Source organism: Emydura macquarii, unplaced genomic scaffold (assembly GCF_026122565.2).
Source record: "Emydura macquarii macquarii isolate MOO-44397 ecotype Brisbane River unplaced genomic scaffold, CSIRO-AGI_Emac_v2 contig_2473, whole genome shotgun sequence".
NCBI lineage: Eukaryota > Metazoa > Chordata > Testudines > Chelidae > Emydura > Emydura macquarii.
Genome location: NW_027132610.1, coordinates 43507182 through 43533546, shown reverse-complemented (window position 1 = coordinate 43533546; position 26365 = coordinate 43507182).

Genomic DNA, 26365 nt, shown 5'->3' with positions numbered 1-26365 from the left:
GAGAAAATTACCTCCCATGTCTTACATAAAACACTCCTGTTAATACACGCCCAGAATGATATTAGCTTTTTTTCCAACTGTACCACATCACTGCCTCAGTATTCAATTTATGATCTAATATAACCCCCAGATACTTTTCAGCAGTGCTACTGACTAGTCAATTATTCCCCATTTTGTATTTGTGCACTTGATTTTTCCTTCTGTAGTGAAGTATTTTGCACTGATCTTTACTGAACTTCATCTTGTTGGTTTAGGACCAGTTCTCCAATTTGTCAATGTAATTTCCTTTTCTCCAAAGTTTTTACAACCTCTCCAAGCTTGGTGTCATCCACAAATTTTATAAGTATACTCTCCATTCCATTATCCAAGTTTTTAATTAAAATATTGACTAGTACCATACCCATGACTGACTTCTATCGACCCATCCAGATATGTCCTCCCAGTTTGACAGAAAAACATTGATAACTACTCAAAGTCTGGTTTTCCAATGAGTTGTGCACACATGTATAGTAACTTAATCTAGACCATCTTTCCCTAGTTTCAGAGGGGTAGCCATGTTAGTCTGTTTTCACTAAAACAATGAGAGTTCAGTGGCACCTTAAAGACTAACAGATGTATTTAGGCATAAGCTTTCATGGGCAGAAATCCACTTCTCACTCCACCCCCAATCCACTAGGCCATTAACCAAGTCAATGGAGATAATTAGGTTGTTTTGGCATGATTTGTTTTTGATGAATTAGTGCTGGCTATTGCTTATAAGCCTGTTATCTTCTAGGTGCTTTTAAATTGATTAATACTTTGTTCCAGTACCTTTCAAGTATTCATGTTAGGCTGACTGGTTTATAAATTACTCACATCCTTTTTTGTTCCTCTTTTTAAAGATAGGTGCTACATTGCCCTTCTCCAGTCCTCTGGGACCTCATATGTCCTCCATGAATTCTCGAAGATAATTGCTAATGTTGCCAAGATGGCCTTTACTAGTTCCTTATGTACCCTAATATGAAGTTCCTTAGACCCTTCTGACTTGAATACATATAATTTATCTAGTCTTTAACCTATTATTTCCCTATTCTGGTTTTGTCCCGTCTCCTCTTTTCATTAATATTGTGTTAAGAATATGGTTACAATTAACCTTTTTAGTAAAAACTGAAGAAAAAATAGGTATTAAACAACTTAGCCTTCTCGATGTCAACTGTTATTAGCTATCTTCCCCATTAAATAGTGGATGGGCTTACAATTGTCTTTCATTTTCTCTTGCTCCTATTGTGTTTAAAGAATCTATTCTTATTGTTTTTATGTCCCTTGCTAGCTGTAACTCATTTTGGCCTTAACCTTTCTGATTTTATCCTTACTTGCTTCTACTATTCTCATGTACTGCTCCTTAGCAATTTATCCCTATTTCCACTTTTTGAAGTACACTAGAACCTCAGAGTTATGAACACTTTACAGATGAAGGTTGTTTGTAACTCTGAAATGTTTATACCTCTGAATAAACAGTTATGGTTGTCCTTTCAAAAGTTTACAACTGAACATTGACTTAATACAGCTTTGAAAATTTACTATGCAGAAGAAAAATGCTTCTTTTAACTATCTTAATCATAGAATCATAAAATATTAGGGTTTGAAGGAACCCCAGAAGGTCATCTAGGCCAACCCTCCAACCCCAACTAAATTCCAGCCAGGGCTTTGTCAAGCTGGGCTGTAAAAACCTCTAGGATGCTTCACAGTCCTCTTAGTGAAAGAGCTTTTCCTAATATCCAACCTAGACCTCCCACACCGCAACTGAAACCATTCCTCCTTCTTTTGTCATCTGTCACTTTTCTCTTCTGTAGACTAAACAAGCCTAGTTCCCTCAGCCTTTCCTCATAAGTCATGTGCTCCAGCCCCTAATCATTTTGATTGCCCTCCGCTGGACTCTCTCCAATTTATCCACATCCTTCCTGTAATGGGGGACACAATACTCCAAATTGTAATTTAAATAAAACAAGCACAGAAACAGTTTCCTTACATTGTAAAATCTTTTTTTAAACTTTCCTTAATTTTTTTAGTAGTTTACATTTAACACATTACTGTACTGTATTTGCTTTTTTCTTTGTTTGTTTTTTTTCTCTGCTGCTCCTGCTGCCTGATTGCAAATGAGGTGCGTGGTTAACTGGTCAGTTTGTAACTCTGGTGTTCAAAACTTTGAGGTTCTACTGTATTCCTTTTTTGATTTCAGGCCATTAAAGAACTCTTGATAGGAAAAATAGTAAGAGGCCAAAATGGTTCTCTCTTTCCTTTATATCAGGCTAGTTTGATGTTGTGCCCTCAGTATTGTCTTTTTTTGAAACTACCAGCTGTCCTGAATTTCTTTGCCTTTGATTTTCTTCTCATGGCACTTTACTTTTAAAAAAGCAGACTTTAACAACCTCAGAAAACCTACCAATTATCAAGGGTTGTTAAAGTCTGCTTTTCTGACATCCTTTGCCTTTATTCTTCTGCTTTCACCTCTTTCTTCCTTAGAATCATGAAATCTATCATTTCACGATCACTATCACCCCAATTGCTTTCAATCTTCAGATTCACAACTAATTCCTCCTTGTTAGACTCAAGTCTAAAATAGTTGTCCACCTGGTTACGGCCTCAACCTTTTGAAACAAGATGTTGTTCCCCGTACTGTTCATGAACTTAGTGGATACTGTTTTTTGATGTATTACTTTTACAGCAGATATCTGGGAAGTTAAAATTCTCCATTATATTTGCTACATGATGTAGAAATGCCTAATCCACTTTTTCCTCCTAATTAGGGATCTGTTATAGACCACCTACCATGATCTTAGCCTTGCTTGCCCCCACCACTCAAAACGAGGGTATATATTGATGGAAAATGAAACATTTCCTCCCTTTCCCCCCCCCCCAACTTGAACTAGCTATATCCCTCCATACTAATATTCCAGTCATAAGATTTAGCTCCTCAAGTCTCTATCATAGAATCATAGAATATAAGAGTCGGAAGGGACCTCAGGAGGTCATCTAGTCCAACCCCCTGTTCAGAGCAGGACTAACCTCAGCTAAATCATCCCAGCCAGGGCTTTGTCAAGGCACAGCTTAAAAACCTCTAAAAATGAAGATTCCACCACCTCCCTAGGTAACCCATTCCAGTGCTTCACCACCCTCCTAGTGAAAAATTTCTTCCTAATATCCAGCCTAGACTTCCCCCACTGCAACTTGAGACCATTGCTCCTTGTTTGGTCATCTACTACCATTGAGAACAGCCTAGCTCCATCCTCCCTGGAACCCCCTTCAGGTAGTTAAAGGCTGCTATCAAATCCACTCTCATTCTTCTCTTTTGCAGACTAAACAAGCCTAGTTTCCTCAGCCTCTCCTCATAAGTCTTGTGCTCCAGCCCCCTAATCATTTGTGTTGCCCTCCATTGGACTCTCTCAAACTTGTCCACATCCTTTTTGTAATGGGGGGCCCAAAACTGGACACAATACTCCAAATGCGGCCTCACCAATGCCGAATATAGGGGAATAATCATTTCCCTCGATCTGCTGGCAATGGTCCTACTAATGCAGCCCAATATGCTATTAGCCTTCTTGGCAACTAGGTCATACTGCTGATTCATATACAGCTTCTTATCCACTGTAACCTCAAGGTCCTTTTCTGCAGAACTGTTGCCTAGCTTGTCGGTCCCTAGTCTGTGGCTGTGTATGGGATTCTTCCATCGTAAGTGGAGGACTCTGCACTTGTCCTTTTTGAACCTCATCAGATTTCTTTTGTCCAGGTCACTTTGTCTCCTATTCCTACCTTTCAGGGTATCTATCACTTCCCCTAGCTTAGTGTCATCTGCAAACTTGCTGAGGGTGCAATCTACCCCATCCTCCAGATCATTAATGAAAATGTTGAACAAAACCGGCCCCAGGACCGACCCCTGGGGCACTCTGTTTGTGACCGGCTGTCAGCTAGACATGGAGCCATTGATCACTAACCATTGAGCCCCATGATCTAGCCAGTTCTCTGTCTATTTTATAGTCCATTCATCTAACCTATATTTCTTTAACTTGCTGATAAGAATACTGGGAGAGACTGTATCAAAAGCTTTGCTAAAGTCAAGGTATATCACATCCACCGCTTTCCTCATACCCACAGAGCCAGTCACCTCTTCATAGAAAGCAATCAGGTTGGTCAGGCATGACTTGTCCTTGGTGAATCTGTGTTGACTGTTCCTGATCACCTTCCTCTCTTCCAAGTGCCTTATAATGAATTCCTTGAGGACCTGCTCCATGATTTTTCCAGGGATTGGGGTGAGGCTGACTAGTCTGTAGTTCCCTGGATCCTCTTTCCTCCCTTTCTTGAAGATGGGCACTATATTTGCCTTTTTCCAATCATCAGGGACCTCCTGCAATTGCTACGAGCTTTCAAAGATAATAGCCAATGGCTCTGAAATCACATCAGCCAACTCCCTCAGCACTCTTGGATGCATTGCATCTGGCCCCATGGACTTGTGTATGTCCAGTCTTTCTAAATAGTCCTGAATCTGTTCCTTCAGCACTGAGGGATGTTCACCTCCTCCCCATTCAGTCTGGGAGCTGACCTTGTCTGTGAAGACAGAGGCAAAAAAGGCATTGAGTACCTTAGCTTTCTCCACATCCTTTGTCACTAGGTTGCCTCCCCCATTCTGTAAGGGGCCCACACTTTTCCTAATCTTCCTCTTGTTGGTCACATACCTGTAGAAACCCTTCTTGTTCCCTTTCACATCCCTTGCTAGCTGCAAATCCAATTATGCTGTGGCCTTCCTGATTTCATTCCTGCATGCTTGAGCAGTATTTTTATAATCCTCCCTGGTCATCTGACCAAGCTTCCGCTTCTTGTAAGCTTCTTTTTTGGGTTTAAGCTCACCAAAGACTTCTTTGTTAAGCCAAACTGCGTACCTACCATATTTGCTATTCTTTCTGCACATTGGGATGGTTTGTTCCTGTGTCCTCAATAAGGTTTCTTTAAAACACAGCCAGCTCTCTTGGATTCCTTTCCCCCTCATATTAATCTCCCAGGAGATCCTGCCCATCAGCTCCCTGAGGGAGTCAAAGTCTGCTTTTCTGAAATCCATGGTCTGTATTCTATGTGACAGGGCCAGACCTGATGGCTACAGGAGAGTAGTGGAGGGTATCTATATTAGCCCCAGGATCAACAAATCCCTGTTTCCTGTGTGATCCAGCTGGGGCTACTCCAGGGCAATTAGGCCCGCTGAGGCCAATGAAGGAGCAGCCAAAAGGCCAATCAAGACTTGCCCCAGCAGTCAAAAGCCTCCCTTTCAGGCAGATGGGGGAAGCTGACAGGAAGTTAAGAGGAGGAACAGAGTGGAGCAGAGCTGATACAGGGTTTAGAGCAAACGCCGTTGCTACCAAAACCCAAAAGGTAGCAGAGGCAAGGGGGGCGCCTGTCTGGGCACGGCCAGGGATCATAGGCACACAGGCCTGAGAGAGAACCTCCCCCTCCTGGTTCCAGGAAGCAGGCCACAAGCACTGGGACCGAGGACAAGCGACCCAGGGAAGGGAGTAGCTCACGGACTGAGCAGTTTTGAGACTACTCCACACAAGGTCCCTGGGTCAGGGCCTGGAGCAGAAGGCGGGACTCGGCACCCCCCTGCTCCCACCCAGGTATATCGCTAGCCTAGCCGAAGAGGGTGCAAGACCCACAGAAGGGCAGAAAAGGCCGCCCTCACCACATCTGCTGTTCTCCTTTCTTCCTGTTGTCAGGATCTGAACTCTACCATCTCCTGGTCACTGCTGCCTAGGTTGCCACCAACTTTTACTTCCCCTACCAAATCTTCCCTGTTTGTGAGCAGCAGGTCAAGAGGAGCATGGCCTCTAGGTGGTTGATCCAGCAATTGCACCAGAAAGTTGTCTGCAACACTCTCCAAAAACTTCCTGGACTGTCTGTGCTCTGCTGTATTGTTCTTCCAGCAGATGTCAGGGTGATTGAAATCCCCCATAAAAGCCAGGTTTTGTGAACTGGAAACTTTCCCTAGTTGACTGAAGAAAGCCTCATCTACCTTGTCCTCCTGGTCTGGGGGTCTATAACAGACACCCTATATCATAATTTCTTGTCTGTTCCAGGACTTCCAATTCCTGCTGCTTGTTTCCCAGGCTTCTTGTGTTTGTGTATAGGCACTTGAGATAACTGGCCGATTGCCCTACTTTCTCAGGGCAATTCAGGAGGCCTCCCCTGTTGCACCCTCCTCCTTCTGCTTCCTCTTGGTGTCCCACTTCTCCACTTATCTACCATCCCCCATCAAACCTAGTTTAAAGCCCTCCTCACTAGGTTAGCCAGCCTGTCTGTGAAGATACTCTTACCTCTCTTCGTTAGGTGAATCCTGTCTCTTCCTAGTAATCCTTCCTGGAACAACATCCCATGATCAAAGAACTCAAAGCCCTCTCTCTGACACCACCTGCGTAACTAAACATTTACTTCTGCAACGTGACGGTCCCTACCTGGACCTTTTCCTTCAACAGGGAGGATGGACGAGGACACCACTAGTGCCTCAAGCTCCTTTATCCTTCTTCCCAGAGCCACATAGTCCGCAGTGATCTGCTCAAGGTCGTTCTTGGCAGTGTCATTGGTGCCCACGTGGAGAAGTAGGAAGGGATAGTGGTCTGAGGGCTTGATTAGTCTCAGCAGTCTCTCCGTTACATCCTGAATCCTAGCTCCAGGCAAGCAGCACACTCCTCTAGTTTCCCAGTCCGGACGGCAGATGGATGACTCCGTCCCCCTTAGGAGGGAGTCCCCGACCACCACCACCCTTCTCTTCCTCTTGGGAGTGGTGGTCATGGAACCCCCATCCCTAGGACAATGCATCCCATGCCTTCTGATCAACAGGGTCTCTTTCTGATCCATCCCCTCAGATGAGTTTTCCAAATCATTCTCTGCCATAGTACCTGTGCAGAGAGCCTGAAAACAATTTCTAACCTCTATTTGCATGATGGGCATATAGGTTCTCTTTCTTCAGGAGATCACATGCTGCCAATTTTCTTCCCCGTTCTTCAATCTCCTCTGCACTGTCTTCTCTGATTCTTCCTCATGCTTTGCCTACAGTAACAAATCATGTCTTCGATCTATGATGACAGTTAATTTATAATTTAGTTTGTATACTAAAAATTCCAGCTCAATTTGTTTCTTCCCCATACTCCTTGCATTTGTGTATAAATATATAGGATGTTGAGTAGATTCTCCCATTGTTTTCCAGCTGGAGTTGCTCCTATGACCCTATTCTAATCTTCCATTCCTGCCACCACCACACATACACCATTTAGCTCTCTGTAAGTATTTGGCACCTGACCCCCTTTTAAACTAGTTTAAACCCCTCCTCACTAGACTGGTGAGGTGGTGTCTGAAAATGCTTTTCCTCTTCCGGCTCAGGTAGATCCCATTTCTTAATAGCAGTCTGCCTTCCCAGAATAGCATCACATAACCTCACCCTCTTAAGTCCCACCTCATGATACTGCTGCCTACTACTGGTAAATAGCTGTGGTGCAAGGTTTGAGCTGCACCTTTCCCTCCTCCTCAATAACCTATCAGATCTCCCCCCATGCCCACCTATTACACAGCCTGCTTCCCTATATCCCAAAGTTCCCCATGCTGAACAAGGCTGCACATTCAAGGCAGTAGGTTAACAAGGTCAGATTGACAGAGGTTGAATTTAAAGAGACAAGGGGGTGAGGTAATATCTTTTATTGGACCAATATGTATTGGTGAGAGACACAAGCTTTTGAGCAACACAGAGCTCTTCTTCAGGTGTGGAAAAGCTTATTCAGAGTGTGACAGCTAAATATAAGATGGAACAGATTGTTTAGCGTAAGTAGTTAACACATTTCAAGGGACAATTCAAGGTGAAGTGGCACCTTGAAAGGAGGGAGAGTGGGGAAAGTTAACTGGTGGGTTGGGATGTTGATCTTGACAGTTTGCTTTTTCTCACAGCAATAAATTAGGTTCAGACAAATAATGGAAATAACTGCTTGTGTTGGCATTTATAATTAAAACTGTGGCATATGTCAGACATTACAGGATGAATGTGTGAGAGGCATTTGGACTTTGTGTCTGTGGTTATTTAAGCTAAAAAAAGCACTGTCCCATGATTTTTTTTTAAGGGGAAATTTTAAAAAGCTCATTTTGAAAGAGTTTCTTTTGCCAAACAAATAAATATGTAAATGGAAAATTAAATAGGCCAATGAACAGTGATAATATTAAATTTGGAGACTAGATTTAATCATTAGTGTGTAAAAATGAGAGATTTACTCTTTTGACTAAGTAGTTCTAGGGCACTACTGCAATAAGATCTGCAATAAGGCAATCACATTTTCGTGCTAGGAGCATACAAAAGCACTAAATGAACACTCATGGTGCTAAAAATTGACGTTTTATGATATACCTTTGATCAAAAGACACAGAACTGGGCGTATAGAAACATCACATTCAGGGAGCTGCTTTCAATTCAAAACATTCAGTAACTGACAGCCTGAAGTCACATCAGTTGGACCTTTAAACATCTTGCTGGATCTTTATTTTTAAGCAACTAAATTACCTCTGTCTCTCTCTTCAAGCCATTCGTAATTTTAATGGACTTTTTAGCCTATAAGGGAGAAAAGCACTAATCAACTTAATAATGAGACTGCACAGGAACTAAACATCTGTCTTCAGAGCTGAACACAATGCATGTACTAGCCCACACAGATTTTTGAAACAGCAGGTGGATAAGTTATTTGTGAGTAGCTTTTACAGTAGCCAGAATGAGAAAATAACTTTTCATTAACATTGCTTGTAGCCTGCTGTAATCCTCACTTATGTTACAGCACACTAAATGAAAAATAACCAATAGAAAATATCAGTCTGACACAGAAAATTCTGTACTTATTGACTGTATATGATAAATTTTGACATCCAAGAAATGTAGTACACAGTATTAAAACAACCTGTTAATATAAAGCCATTTACAATGCAACACAGAGGCCACAACCAAAACTGTAAGACATTATATAAAACATAATACACAAGCCTGGTGTCTTAAAATAACTTCCATCCTCATCCTGCAGAGTGAATTCCATTGAATAATATTGAGATTGTGTGAAAATGAACACCCGCTTCCTGCAAGATAAGGAGAATTTAAGGTGCCAGGAAAAGCAGAGTGGGTGCTTTTTAAAATAAATGAAAAAAAAAAAAAATACAAAGAAAGAACAAAAAAGGTACAATGAAAAAATCATAACCAAATGCTAAAACTGAAGGCCACTAAAACTTTGTTGCTCACAAAAAGGCCAGGAAAACAAGTTCCAAAAGAAAGTCCCTCTCCTAGGATAGTGAAAGTTTTTAAACTGAAAATAAGAACCTTTAAGCTTCTCATCTGTACATAGTATCTTTTCTTATTTCATTTTATATTGATATTGTTAATAAGTAGTGCTTAAATAACTATATTGGCATATGTGTTAGGAGTTTAAGGCTGGGCTTTGTGAATACAAATGCCAAGTCTACTTAGATAAAATTGCCTGGATTGTTGAAATCTCCATTACAAAGAACTGCAATGTGCCTTAAATCAGAAGGGTTGGCCCGGTGATTCTGAAATGTGGCACTCCAACCCCAATATTGTGATTACACAATATGGAGTTACATAAGCAAACAGTGTGGAGGGCAAACACATTGTTATTTACACAGGCCCATATTTCCTAAACAGGAAGCTAAGACTTAGTTTCTGTGCTACATCCTAAACAGATCTCCTGGAACGACAAGATTTTCAATATAGCTCATTAGCCCACAGACAGGAATGTCTATGTGATAGCTTTGACTCTGTGAGGTGTCTTCCATATTCCATATGTTTGAGAATTCACCAGATGGACAAAGAAAGGGATCATGACCACCGGGGAGGATGAGAGAGCAGGAAAGTAGCTCAGCAGCGTGCACAGGAAGGATTCACATGACTTCTGTTATTCTTTCTTCTCTCATTCCACAGAATGAATAGTCCACGTATTGTGAAGAACCTGGGCGATATTTGTATTTTTTATGCTGCTGAGGAAACACTGTTGGTGATCGAAGATAAAATAACCGAGACTCAGCCTAAACACAGGTGAGTCATGGAATTTCATCAGGCCTAATGCTTGAGAGGGATTCTCAGAGAGAGACTGGAAAAGGTCAAAAATATACAGCTTACTCTGAACCACAATATATAAAGATCATAGATGGCAAAAATGTTATCCCCACTTTCAACAAGTGGTTCACCATAGTGTGTGGAGGGGGGATGCAGGTGGGGGTTAAACTTTGGAAAGGTCTTCCTTATTTGGTTGAAATAGCCTGAAATTTGTTTACCTTCAAGGCATACTGCAAAGCTTATCCCTTTATATAGGATTTTTTGTCAGTGCTGGTCAGAAAATGAGAATTCTGTTCCATAAAAAATTGAGATTTCAAAGCTTTTTGAGCCATTTCAAAACAAAGATGGGACCCTTTTGACATTTAATGAGATCACTACCCCAGAGTAGCCCCATTCACCTGGTATGTGGGAGACCCACATTTAAATCCCTACTCTAAATTAGGCAGAGCCACGATTTGGACCTTTGTCTGTCATAGTCCAGATAAGTTTTGTGAAAGAGAGGCATGATAAATGCTGATTTTAGTAGAAGAATGGGATTGTGTTTGGAGTTAGTTTTATTGTGGTTGGGTTTTTTCTGGCTAGATACTGGTTTTATTTTTTAATATTTGAAAGAAAAGGTATGTCAATCAAAATAATATAACAAAATATAGATACCCCATGTAACTCCCGGAATCAGACTCTGAAATAGATGTGCCTGGGGACTTTAAAATTGAACTGAGACATCATTATTTGGAATTATAGCACTGTGATAACTTTCACACAGATTCTCTGGTGGCGGCTTCTAGAAATGGCTACATTCTTCCTTTGATAACTGTGAGGGAAACTGTAAATAACTGAAGACAAAAATCCACAGGATTATCATTTTTAGCATGTCTTTTGATCTCAGAAGACATTGACCAAGGATTTATGTCACAGTTCTGGGGTAACTGCACCTCTGAACCCTTTGTGGCGTCTCCACTCAAGGTTCTGGCTTCTATCCATCACCTCTCTTGGCACAGGAACGCTCATCCTTCTTCACCAAGTTGTGGGACTTAGGCTGCAATTTGCCTGCAATTCACTGTACTTATTCCAGCAGGTCTGACTTTTTTAGTCCAATGCCTGCAGTTCTGCTTTCTTCTGGAAGCTATGACAGGATTACTAGTAATTCCCATCTCCTCCATCAGAAGAGATAGAAGTTAAGCCCTTCAGACATGGTGGTTAACAATGCAAGATGGAGGGAAAACTGGGTTACACATATGCTTTCATAAAAACAAACCAGAAGTTTCCCATTTCTTCACAGTAGGAAACTGTATATCAATCTACCTGGCTGTTATCAACATTCTGCATCTTTGGCAAGTTCTACATATCCTCATGAATTTTCTACCTTTAAAGGATTAAAAGTGACCACATCTCTACAAAATGAGAGATGAAGAGCAGCCTAACAGTCAGATTCATGTCATTGACCTTAACGAGACAGAACTGAGCTCAGGAAAATCTGATTAGGGAACAAATGATACTTTTATTGCCTATTTTAAAAGCATACCAAATTTACTAGATTAGAGAGAACTTAATCACACTTTGAAAATATGAACCCAACACAGCTGGAGTACAGAACACCAAATAATTTGGCTACAACATTTGACTGTGATCCTGAATCTCTTTAGTTTTCCTCAGTTTTATGACTGAGGATATGAAGTGATAATTGTGATGTTTGAAGACTAGGTGCCAGCTCATACCAAGGCTGTTGGCCTCACTGAGCACTGACAAATACATAATTGGAAACCAGTCTGGCTTGCCTGTGTGTTAGTATTGTTGAAATAGATATTAGAGAGTAATAAAAATGTGTTTAGACTTTATGAAATATTCTTATAGGATACTGCATGTATTAATCTTACTTATGTCTTTATCCCATTTTATAAGATAACATTTAATTGTTTGCTCTAACTATAAAAAATGTTTTCTAAGACTGTAAACCCCCACAGACAGTGGAGATGCATTACCAAGCGTGAAACCACAAAAGGTTTACCACAAAATGTGTTATCTCCTCCACGGCAAATGAAGGCCTACAGACACCAGACAAGATATTGTGAAACATCAGTGGACAAAAGACTTTGCTGATTGCTTCCCTACATCCCTGAAGAAGGTATGTGCACAAACTCTCATCCTATTACAGCTTTAATGCTGGGGGGAAAGAATAAAAATCCCTGTTAAGGAGAACTTGTATCCCTATGTTGTTTGAACTCTGAGGGGCAAACATTTTTAAGCATAAGCAAAGAGTCCCCACATGTTTAGCTTGGGTTAGCATTAAAGGACATATAAAGCTTGCATATTATAGTAGCTACTATCATCTTTTGCAGCCTAAGACTAATCATGTGTGTATGTTTACCTGCTTTAACCTTGTAAATAACGTATTTCTTTTTACTACTTAATAAACCTTTAGTTTATAGTTATTATTAACCTTATTGTTATAGGATTTTCTACAAGTGTTGTCTTTGGTGGGAGATCTCACACTTGACCTGGGGTGAGTGACTGGTCCTTTGGGACTGGCAGTAACCTGATTCTCAATATGTTTTTAGTGTAAGGAAGCATCTATCACAAAGGCAAGCTTGCCTGGGTGGCAAGATAGACCACAATGCCCAATAGGACTGTGTGACTCCATGGTTAGGCTGTTATAGTGCTTGAGGAGTTCATACTTGATACTTTGTTGGTGAAATCTAAATTTAGGAGACACAACCAGTTTGGGGTTTGTGCCCTGATTCTTGAGTCTGCCTTGAGACTGGCATCCACAGCTCTGAGCCACTTCAGAGAGCTTGACAATAATAGATTTTAAAAATGTGTTTAAAAATCAATGGTGAAATTATGCAGTTATAATTTCTTGATAAAGGATGATCTTGATATTGATCTTGATAAAGGATGTTCTTCCTTATCCACCCTAAGAAACTGGCTTATGACAGGTACTGCAGTTGACTTAGCTCTGCAATTTTTCATATTTGCTAGTAAAGAAAGGGAAGATCTGATCCTTGAATTTGCTCATTAGAATCACTGTTTCCTGTGGCAACACCATCCAATATCTCTTCTTCCAGATCACACTTGAGAGCAGAAGTGACAGCATGGGTTTCAGGCTTGCCACAGTTTATTTTGTCACAAGAATAGAAGCAGTATAAGGATGCCAGAACGAATGTTTATATTTTTGATTGTATAATATATTTGTACTGCAGCAAACAGTCAGAGGCCATGATCAAGATCTGGAGCCCATTGTGCTAAGTGCTGTACAAGGACATAGGAAAACAGTTCCTGCTCTGCAGAACTCACAGTCCTATAAAGTTACTTTCCTTCAGTTCATCATATTACCCTAGTATCACCCTTCCAAAATGTTTTGGAAGATAATGTTTGAAAGGATGCTTGGTAATTCCTCTTTAGAGATATTGCCTCTGTTCTGTCTGATCACTGGGAAATAAATCTCCTGCCAGATTCACTGAGTCTTGGCTAATGTTGCAATTGTCACATCAGCATACCTTTGTGATGAAAATACTGTAATAATAGCTTCAATACTCAGAGAAGTTCTGAAATATTTAAAGATATTATAATAGAAAGATGACATTTGAAATAATTACATAGACTATCTTAACTAATTGAAGATAAGCTGTAATTAGATTCCAGTATTATGAAATGGTTTACCATAAAGATTATAATGTAAATTAAAAAAAAACCCAAAAACCTCATGCTAATTTTTCTGGAGATGTTTTATTTTTAAGCATATACAATGTATATACACGAGGGACAAAAAAATTTGCCTGGTGTAATTTAATTTAAATGAAACCATGCCAATTTGCATTGACTGAAGTTCTATCCTCAAGTTCTTTTTAAGCTCTGTTTCTGATGTGCACAAGGGATGTATTTATTTAAATCAAAAAATGTGTGTTACTGTAGCAGCTAGGGGCTCTAGTTATGGACCGGGGCCCCATTGTGCTAGGTGCCATATGAACACAGAACCAGAAGATGGTCCCTGACCCGAAGTATCTCACAGGCAAGATTGATACAAACAGATTGATACAAACGGACTGATGGAGGAGTACAAGGAAACACTGATACAATACTGATCAGCTGATAGGCAGTGGTCTCAGCATACCAGTAGCCTGTTTTATAGGTATCACAGCAAAGGAGAGTTTTAAAGAGAGTGTTAAATATTAATAAAAAGACATGTATATACAGGCTCCAGTTGACCGTTTTCATATTTAACACTAAGGGTCTGATTTTGCTACCCTTATTTATGTTGAGTAATGTTTACATAAGTGATCCCATTGAGTAGTATGCATTGAATTCAATGGACTAGGCAGTGTGACTAATGTGTGCAGAATCAGTTCTGAAGATTATTAAAGTTAATGACAGTCATGTAAACACCTTTTTGAAATTTACTCATTAAGGGAGCTAAATTGTGGTTATGGAACAATTGTTCTTGTTCTGTTGCATCTATTACAACATATACCAAAGGTGTATTATGCAAGACATTGGCTCTGTCTTACATATTTGGCGGCAAATTCACCACCATCAGATAGATTTTTCCGGTTCAATTGAGCGGCAGTGAAGCATAGTACTGCATCAATAGGTACACATTTCCCGTTGGCACAGCACGGCGGGGACGGTGCACTTAACAGAAGTTACGAAGTCGATGGGAGTTATGCATGCTACTCTGTGTAGCTTGCGTAACTCCCATCGACTGCCGCCAAATTTTGCCGGCAGGGTAGACCAGGCCTCTTAATAGTTAGAAATTCCTTTGTCAACACCCTCTTTTTCAGAGGGTTTGGAATTTCACAGTCTCTCAAGTAGTTCCTTGTATGTAATTGAATTAAAAGCTTTCTCCACAGTAACTCATTCATGTGACAGCTTTCCCTCAGAAATCTGCAAAAAAAATTAGCATGAATGTGAAACAAACTGTGGCCTTTAATGAAATAAGCCTTCCAGACAAGACAAAAATCAGATACTAATTAGTGCTATCATCTGTGATAATTTTAATTCACAAGCAGCAACAGAAACATCATCTTCTGTAGAAACGTGATACAAGAAAGACCTTAAGGAGGGAAACTCAGATAGGAAAGACTTTGAACCTGATACCTACTGACCATTCTGTAGAGTCCTTGATATCAAAACAAAAGGAGACAAGTAGTTTAACAGATTGCTGCATAAACCATGTGGAAGAGAATATTATTTAATCATGTGGCGTGATGTGTAAACGTGGAGCTTTTCTGATTATTGGTTTAGTTCCTAGGACTAACCCGCCATTAGAATAATTAATTTCAATTCCAAGGTTCCTAATTTTATTCTAAAATAAAGCTCTCTAACAGCAGAAGACATAGGCCTGAATGCACAAAAGGAATTAGTCACTTAATTTCCTGTTTTAGGTGCATAAATCCCAGTTTTGGGACCACTGCGATGCACAAAACTGCTGTTAAGCCCTGTAGGCCCCTAAACTCACTCAGCTCCTAAGTTTTTACAGAAAACAAGTTTCCTAGGTGACTGTGTGTCTGCCTCTGGGCATGTACATGCTGTCTCCCTTTAGGCACCTCTCTGTTTTCTAAGCCACTCTCGCTGTTTACAGTTGCTGTAGCTACTGCAGCAGCTCAAGGGCTCTGGACTGCTACAGGGCTTGGCAGCTCCCTGGCAGGGTAGGGGCTCCCACTCCAGTAAGTCCAAGAATAGGAGCAAAGTCCTTTTGCACTGAATGGGGAGCTCTATTTCCTACCGCCTTCCTACTTTATAAATAAATGGCAGTGATTTGGACATGTATCTATGCATATGTATTTGTTTTTCTAAAGTTAATTAAGTATTTTAGGAAAAATTGTCAGAGCGGCTACCAGCAAGTGTCGGTGACCACACTGCAAGACCACCAAAAATTCAAAGAACCACACAAACCTTATTATTCCTCTGAATGGGAATTCCAGGAAAGGACTGGAAATTGCAGAGCACATGGCTTTGGGAAAATTTGGGACCGGGGGCAAGGGTGCTGAGGTCATCTTATTATGTGTAACCAAAGCTGGCGTACAGTGTGTGGTTGGGGTGTAACAGGCAGGCTGCTGGAATCAAAGCTGAGTCAGAGCTGCTTAGCACATAGACATTCAGTGCAAGCTTGACCGCAGGCTGTCAGCATTCAAGCTGTTAGCCATAGCAACAGAGCATTGAAGGCACACATGGTTACAGGGCAGGCACTGATAACCCTCAGTGGTCTGGATTGCACCCCAAAATGTGCCACTGCCTAAAATGTGTGTGGGGCCTGATCCAGTACAGGTGCTCAAAGTATGCCTACTAAATCAGGCCCCTCAGGCCAATTCGCACAGGACAGCTGGAGGAGGACTTCCCTCAACTTTTACCCAGGTGAGGAGACCCACAAGTTCAAGTTCCCCCTCCACCAGATGGGGAAAAAAGGGTATTTGAATAGCAATCTGCCACCTCTCCGGTGAGTGCTCTAACTGTTGGGCTATGACATTCTGACATATGGGCTTCCTCAGTGTCCCCAACTGAAGGTGTTGCACTCTTGATAAATAAAGTCATTGGAGCAGGGAACTGGATGCTGGGTCTCCAGTCTTCCAGGTGAGCGATCTAACCATCAGGCTACATGTCATCATACTTGTGCTCTTTCTCAGGCCCAAATGACTCTCAGCAAGGGTGAGCACACATGTACACACAAGCACAAGCAAGAGAATGAATCTACCCAGCTGATTAAAGTACTCACCCATGACATGGGAGACTCAGGCTCCATTTCCTCTACCCCAATGATTCTAATTATTTATCCACTGGTGAAGCTTTTTCACTGGAGAGATACCACATCAGAATATTCTATAGCAGTCACCTGAAAGGTGGCAGATGCTTGTTTGAACCCCTCCCAACCCTCAGGAGGAGTGGGGACTTGAACCAAGGGTCTCCCACATCTTGAGTGAGCACCTTAACCACTGGGCTAAAAGTTATGAAGGAGCAGCTCTTCATCCTCACCCCCTTCTTGCTAACAGGGTAGGCCCCTAATGCCAAGAGAATGTTTGCAGCTGAGAATTCAAAGCAGCATCCTTTTGTGTATCCAGGCCATAACTGAGTGCCAGTATATTTTTAGCATGTGCATCATGCTGTGATAAGACATCTTCCTACATGAGAGCAAGTTACTTGTGCTTCAGTTTTGTTCGCAAGTCACTCTAACCCTCTTAATCTCTAGTTTCGATAAAAAGTGCAAGTTTCTCTACAAGAGTACATAGAAAAGGTCTAGGATAAAGTCTTCAGTTTAAAACATAAATAGCCATTCAGAGTACATGTTTAGCCACAGGTAGAAGCTCTTCATTAAAATATTAAATTTGTAGGTTTTACGACTGAAGGATCAACATAGATAATTCAGATTAACATCATGGTAAAGATAATAATCACCACTTTTCTTATGTTCAGTAGAAGTGCTTTGTTAAAAAGCATTAAACAAAATAGTGATTCAAGAACCTGTCGTACACAAACTGTAGAACTAGTTTCTATGATTTGTGATCTATATTAAAAAAAAAAAAATACACTATAAGAGAAAATACTGAAAATATTCTTTCAAAAGGTCAGATGGCAACTCCTTAATCACACTGGTGAGTGGTTATTCGTGATAGTACTTTCACTGAAACTGGGATTGCTCCTGTATATACCCGCTTACCCATGTAAGAACTTCACAATCTAGTCTGGAAAATTTATCTTTAAGGATGACAATATGCAGCCCCTTAAATTACATTAGAATTCTTGCTTTACGGAACCACCATCTTACATTTGAGAATGTTTGGACTCGGACTTTACTGTGAAAAGTATTCTTTTGTCAGTTTTTATTTCTTTGAATATATTGAAGTGTTTGTGGCACTCTATGACTCATAATAGCACCCTGGAACCCCATCTTCATCATTGTCATGTAATTATGGTATGTTTGTACAAAGTTGCCTTGTGAGGTATCATTTTAAAAGTCTTGATCTGTTAAATAAGAATATCTTGTTGGATTGCATTTGATATCGTATGTGAAGTTATGAAGTATTGCTGTATATGTTACTAAAATATGTTGTGAGGTGAGATGCACCCACAGCCAGCCTTTCACTTATAACAATGAAATAACCAGACAGCATTAATGGCTCACCAACACCCAACAAGGAAAGAATCCACTATCTCAGGAACAGAGAGAGCATGTAGATAATGAACACTGCTTGATCATGGGGGAAGCTGGAAGAAGCTATAAAAGAGGGGAAGTAAAATCATCACTTAGCTTCACACCCCCTACAACTCAACACCTGGAAGAAATGTCTGGAGGACAAAGACTTAGAACTGGGGAGCAGTGCCAGGCTGGAGGAACTATTCTAGCCTGTATATTGAGAATCTGTAATCTGCTTGTACCATCTGTCAGGGTGAGATATTGGTAGATTCAAATCCTGTTTAGTTTGTAGGACTTAGAGTGCAAATTTAGTTTTGTTTCTTAAGTAATCAACTCTGATCTTTATGCCTACCACTTTTAATCACTGAAAATCTATTTTTCTGTAGTTAATAAATCTGGTTTATATTTTACATAAAATAGTGTATTTTGGTCTGAAATGATTGGGAAATCTGCAAAGGCTGGTGCATATCCACTTTCCTTTCAAGAAGTGGTGAACTGGATAATGAACTTACATGGTCAGGCTTCTGGTACCATTCATGTGATCTAGCTGGGTGTGGGGCCTCACATGCCATTGTGCTAGGTGATAATAGTGCCTGGAGGAGTTTGCTGCTTGTCACTAGCAATTATTGTGGGAGACAGGTCAGGCTGGAGAGTTAAGAAGGCACAGTGGTCCCACAGTTCCAGGTTGTTCCCCGGGGGAACCTGTCACAGTGTTACATGAAAGATAGTTTAAAAATAGTACTAAATAGTACAAAAAGTCTTAGAAATATTTGGTTTGATAGATTACTACACATGGATTTATTGACATTACTAGTGTCCCTGGCAGAGGTAATGATTGATCTTTGGTCTATGGGGTCTGGTTACATTCTGATCTATTATAGATTTAGTATACTGATATTTCTTAAAGGCATGATTTTGCCATTTTGTTATTTGTTAGTAGTGTCTTTGAGAGTAACCCTACTAAAGTCAGTGGAGCTATCTGCTGAGTAATTGTTCACCAATTTCGCTAACAGTTACAGAACTGAGATCTAAATATGGCTATGTACCCTTACAAATTCTTGATCTTTGAAATAACTGGTTATTGCTTTTGCACAAGCCCATATGATAAAGCGTATTAATATTATTGTATAATGGAAGTTATTGTTGGGGCAATCGGCCTGTTTTGATTAAACCTCTTTAGAAACTAATGGAACCAGAGATTCCAAAGGGCTCAGAATGATAAGATTGTTCCTCTGACAAATTGCTGTATTGATTGCTGGAATATTATACTACTCCTATTGCCAACCATCAATAACGCCTCTCCGAGGAGCCCTCTTACGAGATCTCTTAGTTATCACGGGTCACGTGAAAACTAAAGTGGGAAGGAGGATGGCAAGTATACCAGTGCCTGAAATCTTGACTTGAACCAGATTGTGAGAACGGTATTTTAAAGTTGTATGTTATGGTTCTGAAAGAAGCAAATTAAAAAGAGTTTGAAGTCACTATAGCACCCACAATCATCATTTATTTCAGGTTGTGGGCAACCTGAGTTAATATAATTTCTCACTTCTGTGACTATTTCAAGTACCTACCATTGTGAGAAAACATTTTCCTATTTTACACAGGAAACTCTCTGATTCAGTTGGTACTGTCCACAGAAACAGACTATATGTCTGAGGGAACTAACACTGTCTTCTTAGCTTGAATTTTGGCCAATATCATTCTCTGAAGAACTGGAGGGGCTAGGAACTCTGAGTATCAAGTTATACTTAAGACCCGTATCTTTCCTGACTAGTAAAGGCCTGAAGAGATGTATTGGGCCCACTGTTCACAGAGATTGTGAATGCCTACTTGAGGGAGGGCAGAAGAAAGACAGGAGGAGGAAGAGATGGAGTTTTAGGCAGAAGTGGCATTGTGTATAACATTGGCAGTGATACTGAGGAGTTTGAATATGATGCAGAATTGGAGGTATGGAATGGAGTAGAGCCCTTCCTCCTCCTTCTCCCTCCCACTTCCCTTGTTCCTCACAGTCCAGGGTCTTTGGGAGGGTGGGGGATGTTTATTCACTGAATGCACAATTCCAGAATGGGCGCAGACTATACGCTACAGGACAATCAAACCTGATTGGCTGAGGGAAGTGCCAGTCTAAAGCAAGGATAAGAAATTCACTACAGACTTCCTGGAAGCCCTTGGGTCAACAAGTGGACAGGATGAGAAGCAAGCAAGCTGGCCAGCAGCTCATATTTCAAGAAAAAGAGCAGGAGCAGCAGCAGCACTGAGCAAGGGATAGATAGAAGCTGCTTGAAGAGTGTTGCTGCACAAAATTCCTGCACATGGCCCCCCCTCGCATTTCCCCATCCATTCGGGCTAACAGTCAACCCACGACCTGACCTTATTAGGGCGTTACCATGGATACGGCTACACCTTTGGCTCCCACGTCATATATGTGGAGTGTAACTGACCAGGGGAGACGAAACTCCCCAGCAACAAGGAAAACTGCAAGGGTCCCCCGGCCAATCCAGTGCTGGCACGAAGCCCATATCATGTTCCTGGGCCAATCAGTTAACCCTTCATGTCCCATTTAGTTCATAAAGAGGGGTCTTTCCCAAGCCCCCTCGGAGAGCTGTATCGAAACCAGCCTGATCAGTTGGTCTGTCCTCCCCACGCACGTCTTCGCCCTTCCCCCCGAGCGTGAAATTAGTTTTGCCGGGCGTATCGATTTAAACGTGGAATGCTGTTGATAGCAGTCTGTGTGTTCGTCTGTGTGGTGATGGTGAGAAGCTAACTATCAGTCTGTATTTTACAGCTACGTTGTCTGTTTAACTGTCTGTGTGAAATCTCTGTGTGTCTGTGTAAAAGTATTCTGTCTTGTAATTCACTGTTTCTGCCACTGTGCCTTTACCGTCTGTGTAACCCCCCCCTTTCTGTTTCCTGCAAGTAGCTAATTGTCTTTGTAGCATAGTGGTAAGAGTCCCTGTCTGTTACATGAGAGACCAGGGTTTGATTCCTGGGCAGGGAACCACTGTCTGTTTAATATTAGTTTAGGTCTTTATAGTTAGTTGCCTGTTTAATATCTTGTTATATCAATATATGTTTTGTGCTTAATTCTTTTTATAACCTTTTATATTATTCTATATTTTATACTTAATTGTTTGTTTAGATGAGTATAACTAGTTAAAAATCTATATTACTCCTATGTTTATAATACAACTCATTTATTCCCTAACTGACTCCTTATTGACTCTGGGGGATTGTTAACCTGTCAGAACAAAGAGAAAAGTCAAACCAGACACGGAGTGACCCAACAGAACCAAGGACTGCCCCTCCCCGCTTGCACACTGCACTCCAACTACATCATGTAAGATTGGACAGGAACTCAGGACAGGAATTCAGGGATGGAGGCAACACTGTTCTCCACAGAGATCTGGTTAGTTAGCCACTTGCCTATCTAGGCATGGGGATTGAATCTAGCTTCTGGTGGGGGGTGGAGTCTAACTAGCATTAGGGATCTGCTGTGGAAATTCTCCCTGGTATTGACTTGGGGTATGGTCCAGTGAGATAAAAAGCATGGTCCTACTGCCAAGTGTTTGTCCCTTGGGTCAACCCTTTTCCACCAGAAAGGGGAGAACTGTGTTTAGTCAGAGGCTGGAAAACTGGGATTCAGAATAACCCCTGCCAACTCCTGAGTGAATGCCTACATATGACAGAGGTGAAGTGGTGAAGCCAGTGAAGAGGGGTCATCAACACAGGTGCTGTGGCCTGATCACAGCAAGAGAAAGATTATGACCCGGTCTACACTGACCGGCAATTTTGACTGCAGCCAACCGGAGTTATGCAGGCTATGTAGAGTGTCTTTGTCCTTGATGGTAGCCTTTGCCTGGCTCTGATGACTTCTCTCATTCATTGCAACCACAACTAATGAACCTGGGGTGGATTGTAGATAAAGCTGCTCAAACCTCTTGGACAGAACCTGGTATTTCTATGCTGTTTATTTGGCCATCAGAGAAATAGAGGAAGGGGTCTGTCAGATCATGTTGGCTGATTACATAATAGCCTTGTTTATAGGACTGGAGAACATCAGCGAGATTGTGTTTATTCTCCTCAAACCAGCCCCAGAGAGGCTGACATTCTCCTGAGTAGCTCCTAGTATACTTTAAAATCATCCAGTAGCAAGGAAGCAAGGGAGATGACTTTCTGAGTAGGTCCTGGGATACCATTACAGCCTGTAATATTGGTAGTTGTTCTGGAGTCAGCAGTAGTAAGTCAAATGCCCAGGAATTGGGAGGATGTTTGCTACCAACTTCATCAGTCTCTCGGAACCAGTGAGCATCTCTCCTGTGAAAGGGGCATCTACTCATATGAGCAGATGTAGAACTGGATGTTGGAGGCATACCCCAATGCAAGAAATAGGCCTGGGAAGGAAGGGGCACAGTATGGTACAAGCCTAGCCCAGTCCCTAGAGGATTGCTTCTCCTATCCCTGTATTACCTATTTTCTGTATTACTACATCTGAAGAAGAGAGCTAAAGTCTCTCAAAAGCTTATGTCTGCAAATATTAAATTTGTTAGTCTTTAAAGTGTCACCGAACTCTCGTTGTTTTTGCTGTATACAGACTAACACGGCTACCCCTCTGGAACTCTCCTAGCCCTGTTGATGAGAATGATATGATGGGCTCTAGACTCTGTACACCAGGAAACTTGAGGAGCTGACTTCAGAGTCCATTGGAGAAACCAGGGTGCCATGGTGTTAGGAGGGTCCTCAGTGACCTTGATCGACTTATATTTACAGCACATTACCAGGGACAATATAGATGACTTCCTAGTCACTGGTAATACTCAGCCTAAGGGGTCCTGGACCAGCCCCATGGATAGTGGTGCTATCAAGCCTGAGGCAGATGGTGCCATGGACAAATGAATCAGTGCCGACAATTTAGAAGGCTATGTTGGTACTGACAGGCATAACGAGTATCTAGGCACAACATAAGCCTCTGGTATGGATGGTATCGACATGGGCTGCTAACCAGTAGTGATCAGGGAAGACTGTTCAGTCACCACTGAAGAAGTAGACTGTCTCAATGAGAGGGCACTGAAGTCAAAGGCTCAAGTCTGAGTGATCTGGCACCACGGAGCAATGAACCAAAAGGCACAGTATCTTTGGTATTTAAAGGACTTTCTCTAGATGAGTCCTGCACACTAAGCTTTGAGGACTTTTGCTCCTAAGGCTGGGACTCCAATTCTTTGGGCCTCGAAGAAGACAGGTCCAGAGATGGGATTTTCTCTGGTCTCTTTCAGCTCATGTAGCAGAAAGAGCACTTCAAAGAGCTTCCCTTAGATGACTGAGGGGCTACAAAACTGGTCTATGGGCAACCTTCATAAGGATACATCAGCAGGGCTCCACACTCAGCGTCTGCATTCTAGTCTTGAAGCTGTGCCAGAGCACCTGTCTCTGAAGTGGCCCTCTCATGAACACTTAAGTCAGCAGTGAGGATCACTAACAGACATAGGCATCTTGCAGCTAAGTACTAAAAATGTGAACTTTTGAGTAGCTGTTTGCAGGAACACCAATGCTTTGACTATCAACCACAGATGGCAAAAAGGAACTGGAGGAGGGGTGTCTCTTCCCTTTATGCCCTCACCAACAGCACAAGGAATTTGGCGGTGGGAAAGGCTGCCCCGATGGGTACCACTAGGGAATACTCTTTAGCACCAGTGCACAAGATGTGCATACACCTATGGTGTAATGGACATATGCAAGCACTTAAAGAAGATCTAGCATGATAGTGGGTTGGAGAAAGGTACCCAGGATTCAAGCACAGTCCCAAGAAGAAGGAACACTTAGCGCTTTCCCCAAAGACAGATCATATTTGAGCCTATGGAACCAGGCTAGAAAAATGACCTGATGGTCGATCTCTTCAGAGAAACTCCTGAGAGTCAGACGGGAAGAACTGTCCTGATCAGAAACAACTGGGGAGCAGAGGGGGAGCCAGGATAAGGGTTTTGACATTGGAAGTGACAAAGAACATAAGAACAGCCATACTGGTTGACACCAGTGGTCCATCAAGACCAGTATCCTGTCTTCTGAGCAGAACAGGGCAATTATTGAGTGATCCATCCCCTCTCATGCAGTCCCAGCTCCTGGCACTGTTTACTCTGTGAGGATTTAATAAGTTAGACCCCAACAGAGGGATGTCATTTTAAAATTATGTGATCCATGTGAGGAGCTGAGGTAAGGCGACTGCAGTGCCAAAGCATGGGGCAGTGTGCTACATCTTATGTACACAAACGTGAAACACATACATCTGAAAAAAATCTAGTTAAGAAATAAAAGTAGATAGTATTCTAGAGGCAAAGAGAGAAAATTAGAATGAGACCCAGTTGTGGCCTGAAAAGAAGAGAGAGACAGGGTCTTGGAAAGAGTGGGACAAATGCTACAATAAGTGTACTCATAGACCTTCAAATAAAAATAGAATTTGCTTTGATGGTGTTTGTGACCCCTCTAAATTGCTTTCTGTCCACACTTATCTAAGCATATTTTTGCTTACATTACCAGTGTATTCCTGGAAAGACACAACCCCAAAAATATCTGTACAGAATTCTAAAGCTCTTTGCAGGTTCCAGAATCATCCAACCAGGAAGTAGGAACAGTATCATTTGACTTAGGTGACAAATCACAGAGCACATATAACAAATTACAAATGGTCACAGCCAGCAATTCATCAGCAATCCACAGACAGATATATTTGCATAGATCTTTTAGGGAGGTGTTTTGTTTTTTTTTACAAAATGATTAATTTTCTATGTGGCTAAGAGCTGCAAAAGTTAAAAAAATGCTTTGAACTGGGTTTTTCAAATGTTTCAATAATCCTTATCTGTTAAGTGAAGACTATTGTTCTCTCACTGAAGTAACAAATCTGAAACCATTTTAATAATTTGTTCTCAAGGGAGTTTAGAAGTGAGCAAACCTGAGTCCCTCCCGACAGGGAACCCGAGACAAGTGGCTGCAGCAACATTGTGGGGCCCGGCCAGAGCCTGCTCACTGCTGGTATTGACCAGCTGGAGCCCCTCTATGGTGTTCTGGTCTTTCAGTTTTTCCCTCAGCTGCACCTCAATGTCGGTGACGCTGATCTGAGGCTGGTGCTGTTCACTCAGTACAGCAGGATGGACTGTGTCACCACCGAGCCTTGGCTGCCAAACATGCCAAAGATGGGGCGTTAACTAGGTCTGGTCCAGCCCTTCCCTCATCACTGCACCAGCTCCCCCATTCCCACTGGGCCCTGCAAAAGCTCCCCACACTACCCATTTGCCCCTGCCCCACCAACAACCCCCCTGGATCCTCCCCACCACTCTCCTGCGCCCCCCCCAGATGTACCAGTGCCCCCCACAGGGGGGCAGCACACCTGTCTAGCTCTGGGTTGCTCAGACAAGCTCAGCTTGGCATAACAGAGAAATCTTTGTGAGCTTAAACAAAAAAAGGAAGCTTACAAGAAGTGGAAGTGGTGAGATGACTAGGGAGGGGTATAAAAATACTTCGAGCATGCAGGAGTGAAATCAGAAAAACCAAAGCACAATTGGAGTTACAGCTAGCAAGGGACATGAACTATGGGTATGTTAGTAACAAGAAGAAGGCCAGGGAAAGTGTGGGCCCCTTATTGAATGGGGGAGGCAACCTAGTGACAGATGATATGGGAAAAACTGAAGTACTCAATGCTTTTTTGCCTCTGTCCTGACAGACAAGGTCAGCTCCCAGATTACTGCACTGGGCAGCACAGAATGGGGAGGAGTTGAGCAGCCCTCAGTGGTGAAAAAACAGGTTCAGGACTATTTTGAAAAGGCTGGACAGAAGAGAGGTGCAAATTTTAACAAAGAGTTTAATTAATCATTGGAACAGCTCATCAAATGTTATGGTTGATTCTCCATCACTAGAAGTTTTTAAATCAAACTTGGATTTTTTTTCTAAAAGATATGTTCTAGTTCAAGTACAGCTTTTGGACTTGAAGCTAGAATTCATACAGGGAAATCCTGTGTTCTGAGGTCAGCATAGATGGTCACAATGCTCCCTTCTGATCTTAAAACAGATATAACAACTATAAACAGATAAAACAACAACAACAGCTTTGTGAATGAAATACTAGAAGGTTACAGAATATTTAGTCT